Consider the following 5,625-nt stretch of genomic DNA (forward strand, 5'->3'; position numbering starts at 1 on the left):
GGAGCCCTAGAGTGGTGGGAGAAGATGAGGCAGGACCAGAAAAACTACAGAGAAGGAATGAATGGCCTTTGGAGGAAAGAGGAACACCAGGAGTGCATGGAGTCCTGAGCGTCAAGTGAATAAAGACAGATGATTACCTGGGGGAACGCTGCTGATATGTTATATGGGATGGGCATGCAAAGTGGCTGTGCATTTAGCACCTGGCAGGTCACGGTGACCTTGAAAAGAGCAATTTTCCTTCAGGTGATGGGTGTGAAACTCGGACTAGATGGGCTCAAGAAAAAGTGAGATGGGGAATTTGAGCAATAATATCAACCACCCTCCCAAGGCATTGACTGCGGGGATGAGAGGCCTGACACCTGAGAAAAGCCAACCTCTGTAGCTGGAGGGACCCACTCCTCCTGCTGGGAAGCGCGCTTCAGAAGCCGGTGGGCACACTCGGAGGAGGAGCCGTGGTCCAGAGCCTCTGAAACTGCTACTCCACCTCCTTAAAACTGCAGACACGCCAGCCTCCAGGAAGGCCCGTGCCAGCAGCCCTGAGAGCTGGAGACTAAACACACCAGACACCGCCCCTTCCCTCCTGCTGGGTCTGCGGCCACAGTGGCGTCTGCTCACCGGCGACACCCACTGTGGGTTTGTCCAAAAATCTCAGAGATACAGAATTAGGTAAAGATCACAAAGCCAATTGGAAAATCCTTTTGTGAGCAAATCTTTGGCTGAAGAGGATGGAGGAAAAGGAGGCTATGAAGATAGACAGACAGGTGTAAGTAAATTCCCAGCTCCCCAAATCCCAGTGCTCGGGCACCCTCAGGCAAACGTGGGTACTTTCAACCGCCTCTTCTAAGTCTGCACCAAGTGGTGCTGTGAGCATGCATCTTTGATGACAAGTGGGCCCCAACTGAGCCTGGCCTTAGCGGCTACTCTGTATGCTTTTCCATTTCGCCCACTTAACTGAGGCTTAAAGTCAGCGGGAGCGACTCTTATGCCAAAGTGGAACTGTGCTGTTCTCTTTCACCCAGTTCGTTCTTATTGAGCTCCTGTTAGGGCTGGATCCTATGCGAACAGGTGCGAGGATACCACTTTCCCAAAGGGGAATAGCACTTGTGTTCACTGCGCTCACAACCGAAGTTGTGGTTCTCCACCAGGGACAATTCTGCCCTCCAGGAGACACTGTCAGTGTCGGGAGCCATTTTTGGTTTTGTTTGTTCTTGTTAATCCTCACCCAAGGACATGTTTCCATTATTTTTGTTTGTTTGTTTGTTTGTTTGTTTGTTGTTTTGTGTGGTATGATAGAATTTTTTATACTTTTTTATTTTTTATTTTATTTTATTTTATTATTGATTAAGGTATTACATATGTGTCCTTATCCCCCCATTGCCCCCCACCCCACTCCCATTCATGCCCTCACCCTCCTGGTGTCTATGTCCATTGGTTATGCTTATATGCATCCATTGATTTTTTTAAAAAACATATATTTTTATTGATTTCAGAGAAGAAGGGAGAGTGAGAGAGAGAGAAAAACATCAATGATGACAAAGAATCATGGATCAGCTGCCTCCTGCACACCCCTACTGGGGATCAAGCCTGCAACCCTGGCATGTGCCCTGACCAGGAATCAAACCTTGACCTCCTGGTTCATAAGTCGATACTCAACCACTGAGCCACGCTGGCCAGGCTCCATTGACTATTTTAGAGAGAGTGGAAGAGAGAGGGAAAGACAGAAACATTGTTGTGAGAGAAACACATCAATTGATTGCCTCCTACTGTGAAAGCTCCCTGTCTCCATGGTAACAGCAGAAGACAGCCACACCCATGTGAAGCCTAGCAATTCCCAAAATGATTCTCACGTCCGGCTTTTCCTCCTCAGGTGTTTCTTTGGGCAAATGCATAGAAAAGAATGGAAAATGCAGCTGGGGTTTATACTGAAAGAGAAGAAGCAGTTTAACTTGATTTTTATCAGCAGCATCACATCTTTTTGTTCCTGCTTAAACCACGGAGAAAGTACCACTGCAGAGCCCCTTGCATCGGAATGGGCTCGGAGTAAAGGCTTCATCCCGCAGCGCCGCAGACCCGGTGTATGTACCTTTAAAGAAAACACGTAGGAGAATTCATTCGAGTAGAATATGGCTTGAAATGACCAAATGAAAACTGAGCCACATGCTTTTGTTTAAATACAGATGGCTAGGCTGTGTTTATGTCCACCAGCCAATTGCTGACACAAAGCAGTGCCCTGTGCGTATAACCCGGCGCGCCCTGTCAGGCCCAGGGTTTGAAAGAGCCTATGGCCCTGCACATTCCCAGCCTCGGCAGCGCGGGTCTGCGGAGGTGACAGGGAGACCACCGTCTCCCCTCAGCTCCACTGGCCATGCAGGTCCCCGGGCTTTCTCGCATTTGGAAAGACTCCAGAGTGGATTTGGCTGAGCTTCTTATAAGCCAGCACTTCGGCGGCAGCCCCGCAGTGCAGTGCCAGGGACTTCCCAGATCCAGTGGAGACTCGGAGTCCCGTGCTTCGGAGGGGGCACCCAGTGCCACTGGGGAGCTGGCCTCCACAGGGGTTCGGGTGAATTCTGAAGGCGGCTGCCTATGTCTGCTGAGCCCGCTTTGTCCAGGGCCAAAACTGAGCTGCAGCTGGAAATGAAATGCTGCTGGAAGCTGCATTAACTCTTGACTCCACCACCGGGTCTCACAGAGGGGGCCCTGCAGTGGCCATTCCCCTAACGCACTCTGGCCCGCAGAAGGTGGCCGCGCTCCTCCTCCTCCGAGCCTGTCCTTGTCAGCAGGCGCCTGTGGCTGGAAAGGGCAGGGAACTGGGGGACTAACGGGGAGTGTCCACAGGCTGCGTGGAGCTTCACGCAGGAAGGATCTGGCTAAATGACTTGTTTTCTTCCTTTCCAGCCACGGTACATTAATTGAGTACAAATTGGTCAACTTACTGTCAATTGACATTAAGCAATTTACTACTTCATGGTAACTAAAAATGCACGCTTCCTGCTCTTAACCCTCTTGATTGCTCCAAGCAGATTTCCCCTCCTAACGTGGAAATGGATTTGATTTGAGCTCCTCAGTCTGCTCACTGTTCGTTGTTAAACAGCGTTGTTGTTCCCAGGAAATCAGCGGCGACCTGAGCAGTGGCGTGTTCACAGGGAAGGCATCGGTCATTGGCGGAGCCCAAACCTGAGGGTCCCCGTGTAGCTGTGAGATGGCCACAGGCCGCAGTGGCGTGGCTGTCTGCTGTTGTTGTGCTGCTGACTCATTGTTTTGATTTTTTTTCTTTTCTGTTTCCTTAATATCAGAGAAATCAAAGTGGAAAAAAGGCCTAGAATGCAATCTGATTCAATTCTGTCACTTCTCCAGGAGCCGGGCCCTCAGGGAGTCACATGACCTGCCCAGATAATCTGTTCTCTCCCTCAACCTGTGTCTTCTTTATTCTTTTATACTAGAGGCCCGGTGCACAAAATTTGTGCACAGGGAGCGTGGGGGTGGTGTCCTTCAGCCCAGCCTGCTCCCTCTCCAATCTGGGACCCCTCCAGGGATGTCCAACTGGGATCAGGCCTACACAGGCAGTCAGACATCCCTCTCACAATCGAGGACTCCCAACCACTTGCCTGCCTGCCTGACTGATTGCCCCTAACCACTTCTGCCTCCCAGCCTGATCACCCCCTAACCATTTCCCTGCCAGCCTGATCAATGTCTAACTGCTCCCCTGCCAGCCCGATTGTCCCTAACTGCCCTCCCCTGCCAGCCTGGTCACCCACAACTGCCCTTCCTTGCAGGCCTGGTCACCACAACTGCCCTCCCCTGCTGGCCATCTAGTGGCAGCCATCTTGTGTCCACATGGGGGTGGCCATCTTGTGTGTTGGAGTGATGGTCAATTTGCATATTACCTCTTTATTATAGTATAGGATTCTCCCTCCCACCCTCAAGAAACCCAGCTCAGAGCTCTATCTGGCGAGCAGGGAAAAGCATGGTGATCTTGGGACCAAAGGCCTTGAGTTCAAGGTGCACCTGAGTCAGTCAACTTATCCGGGCCTTGGCTTCTTTGTCAGCGAAAGGGAATAAAGAGCCACCCCGCCCAGTGGTTTTGCAAGGACAGGAGGAAGTAACTTACATAAATGCACTTTAACTGCAAAAGAGGCCGGGAGGGGCCCGGCGCTGAGCCCTCCGCATCCTGTCACCCTGCCCGGGGGCTGCGGGCATAGGGACGGCTCAGTCCTCCAGCCGAGGGGCCCTCCAGCTCCATCAGCTGCCTCTCTGGGCCCCCTGAGGTGGGGGGGGGGGGTGCGCATGGCTCCCTGAGGCAGGAAAAGGCAGCACGGAGAGGCCCCGTCGCAGGGCTGCGCCTGGCCCGGGAGAGAAGATACAGGAAGAAAGAATGGAATTGGAGGAAAATTCATTTCAGAGACAAATAGCTCCCCTCTTCTGTGATGGCGGTTCCCTGGCCATACGAGCTTTCTGCTCGGGCTCTGCACCCTCCAGACCCCAGCGCTGAGTCCGGAGGGGAGGGACCTGCACTCCTCCACGCGAGCCCACCTTGGCAGCAGGTGCCGTGGGGTCCGAAGCCGCATCACCAGGCAGGGGAAGGCGCACTCGCGGGAGCCAGTCCCGCCACCGCTCTAGGTCAGGCCTCTTCAGGACCACCTGCATGCGGGTGGCCGCAGGGGTCTGAGTCCTCTGCCCAACCCAGTGGGACTGCCCACAACACGAGAAGGGGGTGGTGACCGCAGAGATGGGCCGCTGCTGCTTCGAGGTCCTCCATTGTCACCTCAATGGCTTCCCTCAGCCACCACCTCCTAGTCACTGTGAGCCCGCCCGCTCTTTGTGACAGGGAAGAGCGGGGACAGGCGGTTTCGGGGCTGCACTGGGCCCCTCTCAGCCATGCATCTTCATGCAGGACTCAGGGAATACACGTTAACCTGTGCCCTTAAGGACAGTGTATCCCCCCCCCCCCGCCCCCGCCAGGGAAGCTGCCTAAACTTTCCTGCTCCGTCTCCCTCCTCCCAACTTTGAGGATGCCAGTGGTTACCTGTACTGGGAGGTAGGGGCCCCTGGGCTTCGAATTGAATCATCAATGAAAAGTGTCAAACGTACAGCCACACATTTACCTGAGGCTGCTAAGGAGCAAGGCTGCGACCAGACCCAGACAGCAGACTCCTCACAGCAGGTGGCTTTAAGGCTCCAATTACCAGTGAACTCAAAAAAATTTACCAGGTACCGAAGTGAGAAGGGGGCGATCGGCTAAGCAGAATATATTGCTTCTCACAGCACTGTGTCCAGAATGGCACTCTCAGCCACTGAGCCACACCAGCCGGGCTGTGGTTAGTCTTTTGACTTTTAGAACAAGTAACACCTACTGGCATTCCACTTGTTTTTCTTTTAACTAAGTTGTCATCATATCATTTGAAAAAAAATTAATTCTAAAGATCTATTTTGCAGAAAGATATCTAATCACTTATCTAATCAAGAATGCAAACGGCCTTAAGGATTGCCCTGTCCGTGACTGAAATGCACAGAGCCGTGACCTGCATTCTGCTGGCAATGCACCCAAATGCTTCTCAACGTGTTCATAGACATATGAGCCACGGGCCCTTCCCCAGGTACAGGCATGAAGGGACCAACGCAGCCAGG

The 5,625-nt window shown here is 52.7% G+C and overlaps 1 pseudogene; it reads left to right on the forward strand.

The window, feature by feature from the left end:
* The first annotated feature begins 2,365 nt into the window (after nt 1-2,365).
* Nucleotides 2,366-5,320, forward strand: LOC103302499 (AMMECR1-like protein; annotated as a pseudogene).
* The last annotated feature ends 305 nt before the right edge of the window (nt 5,321-5,625 follow it).

This window comes from Eptesicus fuscus, chromosome 23 (assembly GCF_027574615.1).
Source record: "Eptesicus fuscus isolate TK198812 chromosome 23, DD_ASM_mEF_20220401, whole genome shotgun sequence".
Classification (NCBI taxonomy): Eukaryota; Metazoa; Chordata; class Mammalia; order Chiroptera; family Vespertilionidae; genus Eptesicus; species Eptesicus fuscus.